At 41.3% G+C, this 22,264-nt stretch overlaps 1 protein-coding gene across 4 annotated transcripts in view; it reads left to right on the plus strand.

Annotated features, from left to right (window-relative positions):
* The first annotated feature begins 6,531 nt into the window (after positions 1-6,531).
* APBA1 (amyloid beta precursor protein binding family A member 1) overlaps positions 6,532-22,264 on the plus strand; it is an 88,474-nt gene continuing 72,741 nt past the window's right edge. For 3 of the 4 annotated variants that reach the window (XM_068666560.1, XM_068666562.1, XM_068666563.1), the window contains exon 1: positions 6,974-7,104. The gene's annotated coding sequence lies outside the window, so the exon portion shown is untranslated. Of the gene's footprint in view, positions 6,813-6,973; positions 7,105-22,264 lie in introns of those variants that run through there. The other variant, XM_068666561.1, reaches the window with a different exon arrangement.

A 22,264-nucleotide genomic window follows, 5' to 3' on the forward strand; every position in this document is an offset into this window, starting at 1 on the left:
ACTGGAATGAATGTGACTTTGATAAGTATTGTTTAGTGCTTTAATTCTGTATTTTGCAGGTTTCTCTATTTTCCTGTAAAACACAGCCTTTTTTTTTTTTTTTTTTTTTTTTTTTTTTACATATGTTAAAAGGATCTTTCTAAGCAAAATATAATAGACATCTGAACTTATTTTAAATAAGCAGGCCTCCTCTGACTGCCTTCTGTGAGCTAATTTTCTTTGGTAAGGATGATATTCTGTTTTCAGCATACAGAGTAACACGTTCAACATTTAGAGACTGATTTATCTCTGTACTTTGATATCATCTTAACAGAACATGTTATAGCAGACTTCTGATACATTATAAAGTGCTCTTATAATTTGAATGAATGCAGATATTAACGTAAACACATGACTAGACAGGCCACTGATTTTCATTTAGCCTGTTCCTTCTGTGTTTTCATAGGAAAACTATTTCATTTCTCCTCAAGACTTTGTTATCCAGCTGTATGCATTATTAAAATCAGATATATCCCTGACTTTTATGGCAGCTTCTCTTGTGTTGGTTCTGCATAACTCTTGCATACCTCAACTGCTTCATATTTCAGTAAAAACTGTTGGCTTTTTCATTCCTGCAGTTCAAATGCAGGCCTCCATCTGGATGACTTCTTCGTTGACTCCAGATAAGTTATACTGGGATGGGGTTTTGTTTTACTTCATGTATCACTGAGTATCAAGTGAGACACCAACTCCCTCAGATTTGCATTACATTTCTTCAGTCTGTGAGACCCAGGTATCTCAAGTTATCACAAGTGACAATTGAAAAGGGATCCATTAAAATTAGTGGCCACTTTAAAAAGCAAAAGCAAAAACAAAACAAAACACACACACACACAAAAAAAAAAAAAAAAAAAAAAGGATTTCACGATTTCACTGGCACTTCTGTTTCAAACAGTGTTTAAAGGAACATTTCGAGTCCTGTAGGCAGTGTGGCTTAAACAATTGCAAAGCACCAAGTAATCCAACAGCACGTATAGTATAGCACAATGCATTTTTATATGACATAGCTAATGCTGTCATAGTTATGTGCTCAAAGAAGAAACAGCTAAAGATCACACCTGATAACTGACAAGAACTTCATCTTGAGAAAATAAGCCTTGCAACACATCCTGGAAGCCCTCTTGGATCCAATAGATTACTGCTGGAAGGGATTTAGACACCCCAGTGATCCTCTACTGGGAATATCTCTTTTTGCTGTCTCTGCTTGGCTCCTCTGGTGCGAGTGCCTCCACTGAGGATCTTTCCACTTGCTGAAATGAAAGGACAAAACCACTGTAAAGGATGCAAGTGCCAAGTCATTAGTGTAAAACCTGGAGTTGTAGGCAGGAGGCTACAGACTTAAAAAAAAAAAAAAAAAAAACAACCTGGAGCTATTATATATAGACTGCTTTTTTCTACTTTTTTTTTTTTTTTTTTAACCTGCAGTGGCTGGTTTCTACGGCATCAGCCCTTCCATGCTGGCAGTACCCAGCTCCAGGAAAAGGCCCAGAAAAGATGGAGCCTTTGGGCTTGTTGCTGAGGTGACAAAAAATTACAATAAAGAAAAAAAAATCCGGTGTTCAGATGAATTATACTTTCTTTTTTTCCTTTTGCAGTCTGCAAAACAAACACTCCTACTCTCTGCACTACCTGCAAGCGTCCTTGGCAAGGCATTTTGAGTACTTCACCAACAGATGGAACAGGCACTGACCCTGCCAAATCCTCTGCTTCCTTCAGCCTTGCAAACCCAACAGCGCTGCTGCATTCTCTGAATGAGGCTTTAAACTCCCTTTGTGCCCTTTCCTGGAGACGCCTCAGCAACAGCTTGCTGATGGAAAGATGAAACAGAGGTGAAGCTATTGGCAACATCATGCTGCCAGAAGACACATAGCCTAGAATGCCTCCTCTGACTGTTTTGTTTGTTTGCTTGTTTGTTTTTCCTGCTGGATAAGTGAGTATGAGCCACAGGCTGGGACTCCGCAGAGTCGCTGTTTGAGAAACTCATTTGGGTGACTAGCAATGCCCAACTCCATCTGCTGATAGGTCTTAGGCAGCGAAGAGCAAGGTAGTGTTGAATTGCCCCACCTGCTATGAGGATCTCATAAGCAGGTAAATTACCACGTGAAAGCTGCAGTGGAGCTATTGGGTTCACTTGGGCAGCATGCTGGAGGAGATTGCTCGGGGGAGTAAGGTCTTTTTGGGGCATCTGAAGGTCTGGAAGGAAAGGCCTAGAAAATGGGAAGTCAGAGAATTACAAATGAAATGTCCTTGCTAATTTGCATTAAATGCATTGAAATGTCCTTGCTAATAAGATCAACACAAATGATATTCAGACGGAAATTGCTCATGTCATAGAAGTCCTGCGGATGGAGGTAGCTGAGGAGGAGCAAAGGTTCAGTCTTCTCCAGGCTCCCTATGCTCCCTTACCCACCACTTCCAAGTGCTGGCTATTCTAACCTGCTAAAGACCTCTGAGGTTAAAACTACCAGGGCAGCTGCCATTCTTAATTTAATCTTTCTGCTCCTTCTGTGAGGTTCCTGATCTGTAGGTTTCATTAGAGATTCCCTTGTATGCCAGTGGGAACAAATATGAAAAACCTCATCTGGGTGTGCCAAGTGCAAGATAACCATCTCTGAATTCATGGGCTTCAGTAAATATCCCATTCTGTTCAAGGCTGCTCTGAGAAAAAGCAGCCAAAATACGAAACAAAACAAAACAAAACTAACAAACAAAAAAGGTATTTAATGTAGATAAATTCTTCAATATGATTATAAATAAATGTTTTGTACTCATTGCACACATAGTTCTTCTGACTGTTACACATGAAAAAATATGTTTTATTTTCCATCACTGTAGTCATTAAATGTTCTAGAGTGTTTATGTCATGGTTGGAATGTATAACATAAGCTATAAGACACAAGGTGTTTTCTCAAACTGCCTTTAAACTGTTACAGCCTTTTGGAAAAACACACACTATGGCTTTATTCAGCAGTTCTATGTAAAGAACCATCATCAACTTGGTTGCTTTATCTATGTCCATGTCTCAGAAAAACCTGTCCAAACTGCAGGAATAGTAATTGGTTCACTAGTGAAGGGGAAGAGTTGAAGCAAAATTCTCTACATGGTGTCAAAAAAAAAAAAAAAAAAGAAAAAAGGGACAGTAAGTTGAGGGTGACCTTCAAGTAGATCACAGCCCTTTAACATTTCTCCATACTTACAAAACTGCCTACTTCAATGTGTTGCTGCTGAATTCCCCAAATACTACCATATGTGATATTACCCATATGACTGATTAGTGATGATTTTTAATTTTATTCTATCTCAGGTTTTCAGATTTGCGGGGCAGGGGGGCATTTATTCTGTTATGAGGTCTATTGCCTAGTGTTCCAGAGGGCACAGATGTTTTCTTCTATTATACCCTGAAGAGTTTTCTCCTTGCCATCTGTCTATTTAAAGGCCTCTTCATTAGATGATGCTGCATTCTTTATAATTTAAATTAATGAAATATTTATGTATGTACTCCCTCAGGCAAAATAAATGCTTCAAAGCATAGCTAGTGCTATATTGTTCCCTCAGATTGTTGAAATATTAGGAAAGGGACAACCTGTTCCTACAGGTAGGCAGGCTACGATAATTGCAACCCAAGAGAAGTGCACTCTTCTGTTGCAGTATCTGGGATGCTTGCCCCACTGGAATGACAGGCATCATCAGAAAATAAGCTTTGTAGGAATTTTCAGTCAACATTTTGGGAGCAAAGTCTAATACTTGAAATAGAACGGAGAGGATTCAAGAGATATTTAATCCTGATCAATGAAGAGGTTATCTGTCCGGTGTCAGGATGACTTGAAGGTGTTATCATTCCCTGACACGATAAACTAACTTATGAACAAAAATTCCCAAGGAACCTAAGTGTTTTTAGTGTAGATTAGTGGCAGACTTGGTAGAGACAAAACAGGGTGAAATTTTATCCCTGTGTTTTACAGGAAATCAGAATAAATGATGGTACTGGTGACTCCCGTCCTTGGAAACTAGCTGTGACTCTGCATTTCTGACATACCTATTTTAGACCAAAGTAAGCAAGAGGATAGGATGTGTAGGAGACTTTATTGATAAAACTGTGTTCTCATTAACTGGGCCAGGATAGTGCAAAGGAACAGAAGTTACACTGAACATTTCTCATTTCAGAAAAACAAACAAACAACAACAAAAGAAAAATTAAAATGCACTCATTGGTCCAGCACCAGAATTTGGAAACATTTCCAGTTCTGAATGGCACCTCCCTTAACATCAGGAAGCACCTCTGAATCAGTCCGTGCTTTCTAGCAGCAGATACTTCACAAACACTAGACAGAGCTTAATGTTTTTTGACATATAAAAGCTGTAATTCCAAGCTTTCAGACAGCAAAAAGCACTCATTTCTGTCCCTAGTGGATCTTGAGCTATCTGACCTTAAAACCATGTCAAGCTTACACTGGTCTTTTCAGTCTGGGAGAGCTATTTTGCCTTTGGCCGAAGGCTGAACCTAAGATCATTGCAATTTCTAGATCCTGAAAACACATTCAGGCTGACTAGATTAGTACAGCAAGGTAGTAAAAAAAACGTCTGAGCTGCTACTGCCAAGGTTTTTATGTAGGCTAATGGATATATGCATAGAGGTGGAATGTAGACATGCTGAATCCAATTAATGTACTTTACAGAAGGTTGTTTTTTTTTCTGAAAAAAAAAAAAAAAAAAGCCCTCAACACAATTTCTTCCCGTTTGAAATATCCAGGCCCAGTTAATTAGATGTCTGTGTGAAATCCAGACCAGTCTCTTCCCTGTGAAAGAGATGCTTTACTGGCACTCCCACGCAGTGGCTTATGCCGAATGAGCCTCAAAAGCCATTGATACATGGAATGATGTAAATGCTTGTCTATAAATTGAAATACTGGGGGAAGGGGGGAGCATATACAATGAAAAATCAGTTCAGTGTTAATAGCACTGTTTTTATAACTGAAGTGTCTGAATATTTGAGAATCTGGTTGATTGCATTTTTTACAGATCACCACAATGATTTAGGAAACTGTCACTTAAAACGTTACAACTTAATGTCTAGCAAATTGTACACATCCACCCTTAGACTTACCTCATTTAATAAATTTTGCAGGTTTTTCATGGAACTTGCAACACCGGTGTTTTGGCTAGGTTTTACTTACTACATTTAAATGTGACCTGGTCGGTTTTAAAAGGGCATTTTACACTTGCCCAGGAGATTAATTACATCTAAGTGTGGCTTTACAAAGCTTTAGAAGTGTTTCTACGTTTTCAAAAAGAGCAAGAGCAAAACTGTGTTGCCTAAAGTAAGGCTTAATTTCTAAAATAAACAGACCATAATTTCCAGCATTTAAATTGTAAAAATTGAAGGAGAAAAATATTGACATAAATAATTATCCAACCAATAACACGTACAAGCTAGACAGTCCGTGCTTAATGCTAGCACACTAATGCTGTTGTGTTAACAGTAGCATCTCTTCAGGTGCACGAGTAACTTGTGCCCTAGAAGACCTGTCACGATGAGCGGTGAAACAAATGGGGAAAAAATGGAGCTCTGGGAGAAAAATGGATTTATAATACTGCATACTTCTCGGACATAATTTAGCAATCATGAAGACTGCTATTATTAGTCTTTTAAAACTGTAAGACTTTAGCAGAATAAGATAGGTTGGGAGGGACCCCTAGAGCTCAGCCAGACAAATCTCCCTCTTAAAGGAGGGTAGAGCATATTCAGGTCTTAACTGCTTGATTATTTCGGGATGGAGGACAGAAAGAAGGAAGTCAATCATAACTAAAGTGTTTTACCTAATGCAACCATTCAGGAACGAACAGCTCTGGATGTCTCTCATGCACATTCTGAACCTGCTGCATTGACACCTGGGGCCTCAAGCAGGGCCATATACCAGGGCTGCAGAAAAGAAGGTGCAGAGATCTCCTCCGGGTTTTATTTTTACTTCAAAAGTTATCAGGCTGGAAGATGTCTCCAGGATGAGAAAGGACAACAACAATAAATAAAAACTATTAGCAATGGAGAAAAAAAAAAAGAGTAAGTGTTGCAATGTGATAAAAATAGAGGAAAGGGTAGCAGTTGTCTAAACAGCAGAAGTCACACTTTATTATTTCTTTAATGACATGTATTTTCGTACTCTCCTCTTCAAAGTTCACACTGGTGGAGTACTGCAGCGTTTTGACTAGGACGTGGAAGCAGAGTTGTGCCTGCCGAGTGGCTGATGTGCGCCACAGGCCCCATGCTACTACCGAGAGCTTGCGAGTTTCTTTGGGGCACGTTTTTGGAAGGCGGTGGAGGGGACTACATCCCAAAGTAACGCCACGGTGACTGTGACAGTGACTATGACACCACGTTATGTGCTGCAGCTACTAAAGGCAGCCTGCACCGGGGTGCGCCTCAGCACATCACAGCTGCTCATCGCATTCTCGGGGAAGAGGCAAATTGGCAGTGCTACCAAAATGCACCGATTTAGGACGGAACCACTCTAATTCTGCGTTAGTGGCTAGGCACCTAAAGATGTCTCCCCTCCTTTTTTTTTTTTAATGGACAACTTTGATTAGGTATCAGTGCGGTTGCAGCCAAAGCTGCGCGCCCCTTCGGTCGGTGCACTGATCACCGGGGGCACCTTGCTTTGAGCACCACGGCAGCCCAGCCGCTCCCGTGAGGATTTTGGGGAGCAGCACGGAGGCAGCCCGGCCACCACAGCTGCACGGAGCGGACAGCACAACCCCTGCGGAGGGACGAGCCGCAGGTACCGCCAGCCGTGCCCGCGGGGCGACGACACCCAGGGGCCGGGCACCAGGGGGCCGCCATCTCCGGCCCCTCAGCCGCCTCCCCCCCGGCCTCAGCCCCATCCCCGGCCCCGTCCCGTCATGGCGGCCCGGCCGGGGGCGGCGGCGGGCGCTCTGACGCGGAGGGCGGTGCGGAGCCGGGCAGCGGGAGGGGCCGGGCCGGGCCGGGCCGGGCCGGGCGGTGCTGGCGGCGGCCGGGGGAAGATGGTGGCGGCTCCGGAGGCGGCGGCGGCGGCGGCGGCGGGAGGAGAGGTGCGGGGCGGCGGCGGGGAGGGAAGGGGAGCAGCGCTCCGGGGGTGCAGCTCGGGGACGGGGGGAGCCCCACGGAGCGGCCTCGGCTTTCACCGGCTGCCGGTGCCCGGTGGGGCCCGGCCGCAGGAGGGGGAGGCTGGGGCAGGGCAGGGCAGGGCAGGGCAGGGCTGGGCAGGGCACGGGGACCGGCGGTGCTGCACCGGGGATGGGGGGGGGGGGGACAGAAATCCGCCTCCCCGCGGGGCTGGGGGGGTGGCCTGGGCTGCAGAAACCGCAGCATCTCGGTTTATTTATTTATTTTATCTATATATTTGTATAGATATGTATAGATTTTTTTTTTTTTGGGGGGGGGGGGTACTGTCGGCAGGGGAGGCGGCGGCACCTGCCTTGGAGCCAGCCGGCGGTGACAAAGAGAGAGAGTGTGTGTGTGTGTGTGTGTGTGTGTGTGTGTGTGTCCCCAGGTGTTACATCCCGGTGGGGTGAAGGGAGAGAAAAAAAAAAAAAAAAAAAAAGAAGACAAAAAATGACCAAAAAAAAAAATTTAAAAAAATCGAGGTGCGTCTGTGCTTGGGCGGCGGGGAGGGGAGGGAGAGCAGCGCTGGGGTTATGTGTGTGGGGGGGGAGAGGAGCTGGTGGCCGTGCCTCTGCGCAGATTTGTGCAGGGAAATTGTGAGTCTCTGCTGAAACAGTGAGGGAGAGCCTGGCTTGCAAGGCAAATGGTGCTGCGGGGCTGCCTCCTTGCAGGCCGGCCTCTCGGATGCTCGCAGACGGGCCCTGGGCTTGCGAGATGTGAGGATGCTGGGGAGGTGGGTTGGTGCCTGCAGGTGCTTCGGTGTGTCGGGGAGAGCCACCAGATCTACCCAGTGTAACTCTGCCCGGCTCCTTCAGATGAAGTAATGTTCACAATTCCTTGGCTTAATAATATATACATCAGTATATGAATACCCATCCTCTCAAGCATCCCTTTGTGGTAAGCTAGCGGTTCTGTACCTCTGGGCAACACTAAAAATGCATTCCCTTTTTTTTTTTTTTTTATATGTTAAAGGCTGTCTGCATGCGTTCACACAATAGGAAGTAATGCTTCCGAAGGTGCTCCGCGATGCTGGATGTGGTGGTGTGACAGATGCCAGGGTGGAGATCTTGGTATCGTCCGGTGTACATTTGTGCATGTGGGGCAGGGAGAGCGGGTGTGGGTTTTTGGAAATAAGCCTGAATATTCTCTTTGCTGTATGCAGTTATCAAGGATCCGTAGTGCTTTCGGATCAGGGACTGCTAATTTTGAGGCTAATGTTTGATTTCTCTTATAAACAACACCGATCAGAAGCAAGTGATCAGATGCAGATGGACTTTAACTGAGCAAGGAGCTGGATTCTGACTTCTCCAATATCATTTTAAGCCACAGCCGTATACGATGTTTGCATTCTTAAGCTTAAAAAGCCTGCAGTGTGAGAATTATGTCCATCATTAAAACACAGGTAACTTTCACTTTTTATAAACAATTTCTATGAATCTGCAGCTGCATGAAAGACAAGTAGGTGTGAAGAACTGGAAGGAAGCTCTTCTTAAGCTTCTTTCTTTGTGTTTTTCATAGGTCAATAAGGGTAGTCATTTGCAGTGTTTTAGTTGTTTGGCTTGAGGGTGTCTCAGTGTGCAGTAGTGTTTATGGCAAACAAAATCAGGAAAATGGAGTAGTAAATCTACCCGGGCAGGTACACCCTAGGTTGGTTTGGGGGTTTTACTGCATCTTCAAAGTAAGTTCAGGGTTAGTATCCACAGCTAATGATCACTTAAAAGAAAATACCAATAAACTTTGGAGTCATCAAGTAAACAAAATAAAGGAAAATCAAACTAAGAGCTCAAACATTCAATGTGTGTCTGTTTGCCTAGACACTTCAAGATTAGGTTCATAATTTTTTCCCTCAGCACACAATTTGATGGCTGTTGATTGTAGCAGTTCTGGGTTTACGCTAAGTTATGAATTAGAAGAATCAGACCTTTTCCACTAAAAACGAAAAAGAAATAGAGGTGGTTCAGATAGTTTAATTCACATTGTCCATAGGCTATGCAGCTTGATTAATTGAGGCTTAACTTTGAACAATATCTTATTACTGGCGGTTTAAGTCAATCATCGATGTTCTGGTAATGCATTTTTAGATATGTTTTTCTCATTTTACAGAAGATGAAGATTCCTACTTAATGAGAGGTCTAGCAGGCGGCCCTCTGCTCATTATTTCTAATAGATTATGTGTAATACATACTGCATAGGGTTAAAGGTTTCTGAAAAACAGATTGATTGGTTTTGCTTCATCGTATTGACTGGTTTGATAAGCCAGCTGCTCAGAGCACTGTGATAGTATTTTTCTGTTTCCACTGCATGACGCTGTTTTTCTAAAAAAAAAAAAAAAAAAAAGCTGTATGTTTGTTGTTTTATTGAAGGGGCCTATGGAAACATTTTTTTTTGCTGCTTTCACATCTGCGAGTGTAAAGTGGTACCTGTCCTAATTCTGAACAATGCTTCCTATACATATAGGAAGTGAAATGCTGTAGGTGGCAGAGGACTTAGTTCAGGGCACCGCAGTGCTGTAGGGTAAGACCAGACCCTTTCTGTTGGAGAGGGTCCGTCCTGGCATCAGGGCAATATCAGGACATCGGAGGAAATAGGAGTCAAATTTCCAAGGAGACAGTAGGGAGATGCCATTGGGAAAGTGGGGTGCTGCTCTGTTATGTCCATTTTGTCTTCACAGGACTATGTCTACGTAGTCATGTCCTATGTACTGTATGCTACAGGCTGCTTCCTATGCTTTGTTCAGGCTAATTTCAGCCGTTACTGGAAGAATTTTCTGTCTAACAAGACTGTATAAAGAATCGTTTGTTAATAAGCAGTGAGGTTTTGTACATCATAAAAGAAACTAGTGAAAGAAATGGATTACAAGTATGTAAAGCAATAAAAAGTCTAGGTGAGGGAGGCTGTAGTAGGAGCTTCTGTTTTTCCTGTCATCCAGCAAAAGGACGAGATGATCTGGGAAATTTAGACAATGAGTTCAGAATCATTAAAAAAAGAAAAGGGATGTTCTAAATTCTTTTTAGATGAAACAGATAATCCAAGAATATATGACAGTAGGGGGGAAGGGCACATGTCTATGAAATCTTGCTCAAAAGCCAGCAATTATATATATATTTTTTATGAGGAATTCAATAAAAATTAAGCTCTGTAAGTTTAAGAAGACCACCTTATCATACACATAAAGAGTATTTGACAGTTAGGAGTGAGGGACATCATCAGAAATCTGTTGGCAAATGTGACAGATTAGAGCACGTCCCTGGAATGTTTGGCGGAATCCCTTTAATGGTAGTTTCTTTTACCGACTTACTAAACTTTTCTGAACCTCTGTGTCCACGCTTTTTAAGCATCAAGAGCATCCGTGCTGATTTTGGTATTTAAACTTTCGATTGTAAAAGGTGAGCACAGATCAGGAAAACATCAGGGCAGCAGAGCCATGGACTTGGCCATCTAATACCAAGATTAACTGAGCAATTACCCTAAATTCACTCACTGTTACTTTATTTTTTTCCATGCTAGTGATGTATGCAAGGGGAAGAACCACTTTTATGTATATGTGATAGCGGTGCTGGGTTGATACCTAGGAGATGAAGTTTGAGTACCCTGAATTGATCTGGATAAATCATTTTCTTTCTTTGCAGTTATTTTCATTTTTGCACGTAGGAGAGAAGGTTTCTGATCGTTCGCTTTTGGTGGTCATTCAGAACTTTTGTTCCAACAAAAAACATTTTGCTCACAGAGCAGTGGATATTGGGGTGAGCAGGAATTTAGGGACTGGGTAATATAAAGTGTTTTTAAATGAGGCAGAAGAAAAAAAAATCAGGACATAATTGAAAATTGAAAGCATACATGAACGTGGTTTTGCTTTCTAACATGCTTAGGTTTTATTTACCATTTTTTGTTTAATTCATTCTGATATGAGAGCTGCAATTCTTGACGATAGTTTTACTGTTACTGTGCATTTGTATAATGCATATTCTGATGGGATTTTAATCATGTTTGGGTGCTTCTGTAGTCTTAAATATAGATCTTAGACCAAATAAATATAAATTAGAAATGTATTTTCCAAGAACAAACTGACAGTAATATCTAAAAAACCATCCGGACACTGGTACAGGAGGAAGTGGAGGTTAGAAGTTCTTGTTCTAGGTCTTCCCTAGGCTGATATAAAAACAAGGTTTTAGGTAACAGGCTTTAAATCCAGAGTTTTGGGAGGGCAGTTGCTGCCTCTGTTCCTGGAGGGGCAAGTTGGCCCGTTCTGCGGGACGTGCGTGGGGAGCTGTGGGGTTTTTATTTTCTCTTAACAGCTTTCTCACACCAGCTCTTTTATGATCCCAGGAATAATTTAAGTTGGAAAGGATCCCCGAACGCCATCTGATCTACACCCTGCTCAAATCTGGGTGACTGAGGCAGAAGTTGTGCATGCGATGCATATACCCGGCTTGGCTCCCTCGCCTCCCAAATTACGAAACCGAGGTACCGCTTCTCGGGGGTCTCCAAAAAGCGATGCTGTGCGCACGGTTCTGCCGGGCAGGTCCCTCGTACTGTGGTCACTCCATCCAGCCTGAAACACAGCTGTATGATCTTAACCAGTGACCTGGCAGTTGTCTGCTTTTTTTTTTTTTTTTTTAATTGGATTTTTAAGACAATAAAAAAGAGAGAAAATCAACCCCCAGAAATACAGAAATTGTTTTTGTGTCAAATTATGTTGCAGCAGTTTCACAATTTGATCGCCGTTTTTAAAAAACTAAAGATTTACTAAGCAGCTTTCCTCCTGATTGCATGTTGTGCGGTTACCTTTTAGCTGATGAAGAAAATCTCCCCTAATAATTTTGTGGTGACCTGACAGAAATGCAAATGTTCTATGTTAAATAAAAGATGTTATGTGAAGCCAGTCCGGAGCTCTGTAACTTCGGTACATTTCAGTGGGCATTTTAAATACCCTTTCCATGTGCTTTATTTGTATTTTTGATATCCTCAGCTGTAGTGCCTTTTGTCTGGGAGTGATAAATAGGGGTGAGCTCAGGGTTCTGCTCTCGCTCAAGAATTATCTGGCCTTGCTGATAAATGATTAATGTAATCCACTTACTGGATTGCCATGACATCATTCAGATTTTGGCATGCTTAATTTTATTTCATAACAACATAACAATGAGCAAATCCCAAAGTCCTTGAAAGCTTCTTCCTGCAGGAACGCACTCCCATGGCGAGGGCAGCGGGAGAGGTAACGGAGCTGCTCTGCTCCTAGCAGTGACCTGGGCATCGCTGGAGGGGGCTGCTCTGCCCTTAGCACTCATGTTTCTGCCTGAATGTTAACACCTGGACTTCCTAGAGTTCAGCCTTCTTGCTTCAGCCTTCTAGTCTGATCGATTCAGCCCTGTTTCAAAGTCTTGCAGGAGCCGTGCAGTTTTCTCCCACTGCATTTCGAGTGCGGCACCCGTTGGGCTGTGATGGTTTTGGCATCAGCAGTTTCACTTGTAGGTGAAGTTGACACGTGAGTCCACTCTTCTCTCTTTATTCACCAGGAGGGTACACTCTGTTAATTAGCTTAATGCACGCTCGGATGTCTTTTTATTTCTTCATTTAAGAAAACTATAAAGACTGAATGACTGAATTTCAAGTTAGGCCAAGCTGGTTCTGAACGTAAATTTAGATGTAATTAAGGCTACAGAAAACACATCTGTGTTTCAGCAGTTACACACATTTAACAGTTTGGTGTACAATTCATCAAAACATGTTCTGGATACACTTCCAACTACTTTATTAAAAAGAACTATTATTTCTAGTTAGATGCTGATCTCATTATTTCTGGTCAATGGTTCGCAGCCATTGACCTATCTCAGTATCTTGAATATAAAATTTATGTCTCATGGAAATCTAAATAAGTAAGCTACAAAGCAGGATAATTAAAAAAATATTGTGATGTATATTGGCTGCATGTATCACTGCTTACATTAGATCAAAAAGTCTCATAAACGTGTGAGGTTACTCTGTGGTTTACCCCAGTAGCATGGAACATCACCTCGTGTCCTCTGGTGCATTGGTTATGAAGCCCCCAGGGATCTAGTCGTTAGTTGTCCTTTACCAGCAAATTCCAAAATGTTTCTTAGATGAGATCAGCGTAGCCACTGGTAGGATGAATTATCCCCTGGTAGTCCATACAAGAATTTTGAACTGAATGGCAACGTGGAATTACAGTTGAATGAAAACTATATACTAAAAGCAAAACCATAGCTTTTATGCAGTTAGTATAGTAAATTTTCAAATAAGTAATAGGTTCTTTACTTCAAAAATGTTACCTTTTGGTGATTTCTCAGAAATTAAAATTCCAGTGGAGAGTGTATTTCTGTGTGGAACACAGGCAGTTTTGGGATCTGGCATTTTTTGTATGCAGACTTGTGTTCTGTTGAACATAGTTTTTCTTCAGCATCTCTAACTATGAAGATAATGACTTCTGAGGTAAAGGCACAAAGATTATATACATGTATATAGATATTTTTTTGTGGCATGTAACTAGGTTGAAACCCAAGCAGGTCAAACTCAATTTTGATCGTCAGCAATCTGCATATTTGTCTCTTAATTGTCATTTTTTAAACATCAGTCTCCACAGTCTCCATGGTGCAGGTTTATAAGCATTCACTAGGTACCCTCCAGGTTACGGAATAGCACAAACACTATTAAAGTAATACTTCCTTTTTTTAGTAAGAAAAAAACACTTGAAAAAGGAAGACTTTTTCAGCTTCCTGCCCAAGAGCCATGACATTGTAGAAAAAGTTATTTGGGGGCCACTAGACATTCAAAACACTTAAGGATTTGTGCTGGTTTTGTGGCTTGGTGGTTTTCTGTTTTGTTTTATTTTGAAGGTGTGTTACACCTGAAATCAGGGGGCTAAATTACAAGGAAAGAAGAATTGAGGGTTGCACTGGATAATTCAGATTTTTTTTTGTGTTACAAGGAAGATGAAGATATTTTTTGTTAAGATACCTTCAAAGTCAGTCTGAAGGTTTAATAGTCACATGAATAGCAAAGAGATAATGGCAATACACGAAAAAAAAGTTACTCTTTTTAAAATAATACTCTGTCACTGTTATTAAGGGTTAGAGTATTTAAAAAATCAGACAGACACCCCTGAAAGATTGGCCTCTTCCAACTAGATGCATGTAAGCTGTCACTTTATTTATCCCACTTGTTGAAGACTTTACCTCTCTCAGATGCTTAACACGAGTCCTGCTGCGCTATGGCCTTCTGCATACCTAGCGCTGTTATTAAGGCATAGGAGCAGACAAGCCACAGCTTTTCTGTGTTGGGTTTTAGGCTGTGTTAGGGTGCTGAGCAGTGGGCATATCTGATGATCCAGATAAAACTCACAGTTTTAATGGTTCTGAGTAAGGATCCAACAAAGCCTGCAAAGCCTTTGTGTGGATATCATTGGTCTTTACCTGGTATCTGTGAGGGACAATGGCAGAAAGAGAAGACATTTGTAAATATGTCATTGGATTTCCAAGTCAGTATGAAGTAGTACACTGTAATTGTCATTATTCATATGTAGTTTGAACAGTTTGGAAGACTTGCTTGAAACACTAATGGATTTTAGGATGGGGACTCTGCTTGTAGAGAAGAGGATGAATATAAAACTGAGATTTATGGCTGCAGTTTCACTAGAAGCCAGTGGGGAGGCCACTTGGTGGTGTCCCCAAATGTGCCACAGGGAGACACATGTTGTGTCTTGGAAGCGGGGTCAGACAGTGTGGTCTGTCTTGAGGCAGTATCTTAAAGGTGAGGTGGAAAGTAGAGCAGCATGAGGATAAGGGAAAGAACATGGGGAAGGGAGGAGTCTAGTTAATTTTATTTTTTCTGTAGGAGGAGAAATTGGGATGCTGAAAGTGCAGAGAAGTACCAGTAGCCACCTGTTCAGTCAGTCCGAGGGAAGTGTGTGTTAGGTTGGTGGCAGGGAAGAGATTATTTAGAAAAAATCAAACTTCTCTGAAACTTTCAGTTGTGTGTGATTCTGTCTTTGCTGGGGTAAAACTAAGCCTTTCCAAAGCCTTGCAAATACTGCAGCAGTACAGCTTTGTAAATGGTTTCGGGACCAACACCAGAATTTACCATTAGTTTTGACTGAAGTAATTGGAGTAGTGATTATGCTCAGGTAAGTAAGTAATTATCAGCACAGGATTTTCAATGTTGGCACCTGTCATTGCTCTTTAAAAATTACATCCTATTTGGAGGGGAGGAACGAGGAAGGGAAGTGACTTTGTGTAAGTGCAACATCCATCTGGTGTGTTTTGATGACACAGCATGTCAGTGAGTTGAGTTATCTCATATTTGCTGTGACGTTTGCCAGTGCTAAATACATAATGAGGACTTGGCATACAGTATAAAAGGGACCTGCTATTTTACTTGAATTTTATATATTCAGACTTACATTATTTCTGAAGCCTGTTCATTCTTTTGCTCTTGTTTATTAACTGAATCCTTTGAAGTCAGCCTAAGATCCCATGACCTCAGCCCTTTAAGAACAAGATTTATGAAGTATGAACTTTCTTTTACTGAGAGGGAAAATTCCCCTAAAGATCTCCACCATGATTTTATTGTAAAAAAGTAAGTCTGCCATCTGAAGCCCCATCTAAAGGGAAAAAGGATGGATTGCACATTAATGGTTGAGGATGGAAATCTGGAACCCATTTTTGCTGAGGAGAGACTAAAACCTGTGAAGTTTTGTCATCTTCTTCTGTTGCTGAAGAGCGGCTGAAGGTATTGCTTTCCCCACAGGCAGTGGTTTCTGAATTCTCTTTTAATTACTCCCAGATCTGTTCTTGTAGGTGTTCATATCTTACCAGGCACGGACCCAGAGAACTGATGAAGTTTTTGACACTGTCACTTGTGAGGAAGCATTTGAGTGCTAGGAGCAAAAATGGAGTGAAAAAAACACTGATTTCAGCCTGCTTTTTATGAGATGTCAGTGGTATTGTTGCAAGTTTTTGCATCTGGGGACTCAGGGTGGTAGCAGTGCTTCTGTTTGCATTTCTAGAATTATCTTTATGATCATCATTCTTTCAGTCTCAGCCCCAGATACCTGAGAGGAAACCTTCTGCTGTGGTAGTTACTTTTTTTTTTTTTTCCTTTTCCAAAGTGAAGTATGTGAAAATTGAATTTCTCCTGGCAAGAGCTAATAGCATTGTCATCCTTCTGGTTCATCTCCACGTGTCGCATGCTTGTGACAAAGTCTGGAAGGTAATCTCACATATGCCAGATGTAGAATTAAATGTGTATCTGTTGTTGTTTTGCTGTGGGTACTGTGTATTTTAAATGTGTTTGGGTTGTATGTGGTGAGGATTTTTAATCCTCTTCTTTTTTTTTTTTTCTCATCCCTCCCATCAGACTCTGGCTTTTAAGTTACATGGTTGTTATGTCCACTTGTTCCTTTTTGTCCTGAGGAGGCTAAATCTTCCCCTAAATGGAGCCCCGTTCACAAGTGCCCGGTGTGTGTGGCACATTCCCCAAGCAAGAGGTGATGGGATAGTGGGTTTTACCTCAGAGGGTTCATGATCAGAGGGAGTGGCTGTGGAGGACGCATGGGAATAACCGAGTGGGCTCCTGTCTCCGGGTCTGCATTTCATCTAGAAACATCTACTTCATAACAAAAATAACTTTATCTCTTGGAAACTGCGGGAGAACCACGGACTGGGCTGATGGGAAGACCTGAGAGCTTAGAAATTGGCAGGTGCTCCCTCGTTGTGCCCAGAGCTGTGCCACAGCCCTCAGTTCGGAGCCAGCGGCCCGGTGCCTGAGTAGATCTTTGTCTCCTCACGGTAACGACTCGGCACCGCCTGGCTGCTCTTCTGCTGGCTTCGGTGCTCCACAACAGGGGAAAGTCTTCCCATTCTCTGAGCCCAGCTTTCCTCACTTTTGTATTTGGAATTTGTTTTAATAATGTTTAATGTATTGGGATGACGTCTGTTCGTTCTTGCGTGTGGCAGGAGTAAGATGGTGTTTGCTGCTGCCCTGCCACGCTGACAGAGATGCTCGGTGACTGGCAGAGATGAACCATTAAGGTTTTTGGCTATAAATGAACCTATAAACTTCTGATCTCAGCCTCAGTTGTGTGCTTCTTATGGTATGGGTTGCCTGTCTTGAAACAAACACCACAAGGATGTTCCAGGGGTAGGGATTATTCTTAGTACTTTGAGCAGACTGAAATCTTATTTCCCTTTTGTTAATTAAGGGGAAGGATCTTGGTGAAAAGCCTGCAGCCCCCTGACAGAAGCAGCAGGAAACAAAACTGTGCATGATAATGAGGGCTTAACTGAGAGCGATGGGATAAGAAACAGGAAGAAAAAACTAGGCGCTGGAAAAATCAGCTTAACTCTGGGGTCTACCAGACTGTGAAACAGCCTCTCAGGGAGCCAGGGAAGGTGTATGGCTTTGGAGAAATCAATCCTCCGTGGTACGTGGACCTCGAAAATATGGTAGGGAGTGGTCCTTAATTTGAATAATCTCTTTCTGAGGGATTTTGACCCGACTTTGCATTTCATGATCAGGGATGACTTCATCCTTGAAAACGATGTAAACAGATCCTCCCCTCCCCTCCCCTTAAATTTGTATTGTTTGTTTCTCATCAAATGTAATTTTCTGATACTGTTTTTTACATGAGCACAGCCATGTGGTGATGGAGTAAATTATTTTCCATTTTAGCTAAGCTGTTGAAACAGCATTCCTTGTCTTTTTCTGTCGCCAGCTGCTTTAGCTTGATATTTAAAGTTTGATTGTGAAAAAGGTTAGAAATATACATTAATACATTTCAATAAGTTGGCATCACTTGTCTAGCAGGTGGCCACAGCAGAATTGCATATGGTCATGCTTTGTATTTATTTATTTATTTATTTATTTATTTATTTATTGACCTTTGCAGGTCAGAGGAATGTGTGTAAATAGTGCGCCCTGTACCAATGTGTGTATCTTTGATGTGACTCTGAACACAAACACAATTTGTGCAACTTGCCTTTTCCCTTTGAAAACGTACAGGGACAGTGGAATCTGTAGAAAAGTCGACCTAAATTGTCAGGATCAGATAGAAGCACAGTGAGTGGCAGAGAGCAATATGGGCTGGGTAAAAAGGGATTAAGGGAAAAAATGGGAACACTGTACAAGTACCCTCACTGTAATAATGTACAGGGTGGGAAGGGGGTTGGTTAAGTTTTTTCAAAGTGGTAAAACAAGGAAGTTGAAGGTTGTTGTATCATAGTAAACATGACAAGAAATTGTAATGGTAATGCAGGATTAATGGAAACACTGCTAGGTATTCTGACTGGAAATGATTTATAGCATTCAGAAGTTAATGTAGATCAACAAAAGATGCTTTACAGGCCCCGTGGGTCTGTGATGTAACCATCTCCCTTCGGGGAAAACATCGTTCCTAGCTGAGTTTCTTTTGTTGCCACAGCTGGCTATGACAATAATGTGATGTGCGTTTGTATGTAACTTTTTTCTTTTTATTCTGAAAAGGCAGAGTAATTTTTATGATTGCAAAGTGTCTTTAGCTATTTCAGCTGCTTTGGTCCTCTCTCTCGGTGCCCCTGTAGGTGGTTCAAAGGATGCCATTCTAGCTCCGAGGATTCTCATTGTCTCGTATCACTGAGTCATATTCTCTATGCTTTTAAAATCCTTCATTGTGCCAAATGCTCTTTATTAATTGAAGAGTGATTATCATTACTTCTGTAGACTACTGAATTCTCTTTAATGATCCTGAATTTCATGGTATTCTGTCTAATGTACCCCACTTACACATTTTACCCATCATCATAATACCTTCAGTGTGTGAAGTGGGCAGTGGAGCCTCTTGAGCAATCAATCACAACCTGTGCTTGCACAGGATCAAAAGACCATAATGAGGCATCAAGCCTGACTCTGCTGAATGATCATGCCTGCAAATGGTGTGACTGCGACTGTAGGACTGGTGTTGTGGCTTCAGTGCTACTCAGAATTGAGAAAATTATTGTACATCATCTCGTTGAATTGACTAATTTCCTGGATGTACTAAAAATGGAACAGTTTATTTTTTCCTTGCAAGTATTTAATAATTTAACAGATTTTAAATACTGTTTCTTCTTCCTTTCCTCCCTCAACTTTTTTTTTTTTCCATTTTACCAAAGAAGAGCCTGAGCTTTGAATATGAAAAGCTCTGCAGTCTCCCAGAAAGCAGTGTCCATCAGTGAGATGCAGCGTATACTGTTATATTTTATCTCTTTTGAGATTTTTCTGCTGCTTGTCAAGCCTGTGTGAAGTCCATTAATTTGCCAGACTTCTGCAGACCTCCAGGACTGGAGCAGCAGTGAAGTGGGGTGTAGAAGGTAGCGTGGTTTCCCTCCCCACGTGCCACGTGTTGATTGCTCGCTCTGGTGAGGTGACCCACATGGCTGTGTCAGTGATAGCTTGTTTTGTGGAAGCCTGCTCACTGAAACAGAGAGAAACCTGTCTGTTGTGCATCCTGACTGCTGTGTTCTTCCTGACTGGTGTTAGCAGTTTGAGGAGACTGAGGGCACACCACATTTTTACGGCCTGAAGTTCGGTGACAACATCCTAGAAGTCTTCAAGTCTACGTTCATTAAGCTGTATATGCATAACACAGTACAGCAATAGCCATTCTTCTGTATGAATTTTAATTGTGATTGGAAAATCAGCCAGGGAACTGTCAGCATTTGGTTGTTTGGTAATAAATTTGCCAGTGTTGTTTATTGCTGTCTGTATAATCCAAACCAGAAATCACTGAGATAGTGGAGGGAAATGCATTTGCAGTCTCAAGCAAATGGACACGCAACTCAGGTGCAGGATTTGTGACTCTGAGGATCCTAGTAAGGTTTAAGATTAATGTTAGCTCTTGTTTCTCAATAAATTCAAAACATGTAATGAAGTGATTACTGCCTGGGGCTTGTTCTTAAATAAATAAATAAATAAATAAATAAAATAATCAGTCTTATGTGACATTTGGCTAATTTCACTGAAGCTTGTGCAAAGATTTGGCTTCTCTGTGTATTGTGTGCAAGGCGCTATCAGTATCTGGAAAAAGGTAATGAAAAATATTTCCAAATGCTCCTCTACCAAAAAGATTAAGGTGACATTGCTGCTTTGATGCTGGGGGCGTAAGAGTAGAAGTAATGACTTGATAATCCTCTCTACGTGGAAGAGATTACCTTTTTTGTTTAAAGCAGCATTTACTTAATTTTGATAGTATTTATCATGTTGCATGCTTCTGTTTACACTTCCACTAATTGCTTGGTCTAGAATAGCTCCCAGAAATGCCCCATGGAGACCAGCCCACAAGCGCTTCCAGAACAGTGAATGGCATTGCAGAGCAGGGGGTGGCATTGTGGAAGCCCTGAACAGCAGCTGAGGCCATGCATTTGAGCAGTGACATCCAAAACCTCTGAGGTGGAAATTAGTGCAAGTGAAGAGTGTGATCAGTGGCATTCTTTATGAATTCAGCTTCCCTAAGTGGGATTTTCTTGCTGGGTATCCCAGGATTACAAATCCTTGGGAATCTGGAACAGTACATGAATGGGAAGCAGAAAGGGTCCGAAAGATCTTCAGTTTAGCAGAGCTCACGATCTGTTTCTAGGGTAACTAGCTAAGCCCCTAACAGAGATTTTAATTTGCACCAAGAATGTAGAAAAAGCCATAATTTTAATGAGGAAAAACCATCTAGAGACAGCTGATTTACATCTTTGTAGCTCTGCTACAAACCTGTCAGTGATGCAAAGCTATATTTAATTTTGTGGAGTTACATATATTTAGAACCAACTGGAGGTCTATCCTTAGTATTTAATCCATGTGTTTGTTACTGTTGAAAGGCTTACTTGGGAACTAAACTGAGATGTCATTGTGGCTTTGTGGACATCTCTGAAGGATATGCCCATATGCTGTTTGGAAGCTATTTTGGAAGCAAGTTTCCACATTTCCTTTTTGGTACTGTTCTCAAACAAATCTGTTTAAGTAACTCTTAGTTCTTATTGGAAGCAATTTATTATATTCTTTTCACACTTTCTCTTTTAAATTCAGAATGGCTCTGTTGATCAGTGGCATTTTCAACCCAATATTTGCATTGATGTAGCTAAGAACAAGATGCAACCTGTAACCATCAATGATTTATGGCTAATTGTGTATTCTAATTTTTCATTTTTTTGAAGGTACAGTGTAAGATGTGGAAAATAAGTTTCAGAAGCAGGTAAGCTCAAAAGGAAAGATAGCTTCTTAAGATTTTGTACACCTGCTTGTAACTGGCAAAAAAAACATCCACCCAAAGGAATCTGTAAGAGAAAAACATGCTAAATAGGCTGTTTCTTAGGTATTGCTTATTTATTAGGCTTTTTAATTTAATTATTTAATTTTTAATTTTTAATTTAATTCAGGCTTCAGATAGCAAAGTGACTTTATCATTCTTCTGTCTGTTTTTTCATAATGTAGGTAGCTTTGATTCTATTCTTGCTGGAAGAATTTGCTATCATTTTTTGTTTGTTTGTTTTTGGTTAAGAAGTGAATTGGGTAATATTATAAACACAAACACAACATAGAAAAAAAAAAACACAAACACTAACCCCACAAACTAGTTAGTTTGGATTCTGCATAGCTGGTTTAAGGTGATTTTTATATTAATAAGGTATTTTTTCTTGAGAACAACTAGAAATTGTTCTCCTCTAACATAGAAGTTTATGAAACTTGCGGAAATTAAAAAAAATACTGTTGCCTGATCAGATCATATTTATGAGTGTATGGATAGGTTACAAAATATTCTAAATACTGGGATGGGAAACTGCGTGTTCAAGGAATTGTCACTTTCAGATCTGCATTTCTGTATTTGAGAAGTGCTTGTGAAGTTTCTCCAACACTTGGTCTTTTGCTCTCTGTCACAGTTCATCTTCGTATGGTTATAATGCCAGAAACCAGCAAAAGTTCAATAAGAGTGTTGCAAAATTGAGAAGAAATCAGTCCTGGAGTAATGCCAAGCAGGACCATAGTTCATCAAAGAAGTGATTGCTGAGTAGGTTGATTCTGTACACAGGAAAAGAGCTAAACTTCTGGTTTGTTTGGACTCTTCTGTAGAAT

The sequence above is a fragment of the Anas acuta genome, chromosome Z (assembly GCF_963932015.1).
Source record: "Anas acuta chromosome Z, bAnaAcu1.1, whole genome shotgun sequence".
Classification (NCBI taxonomy): Eukaryota; Metazoa; Chordata; class Aves; order Anseriformes; family Anatidae; genus Anas; species Anas acuta.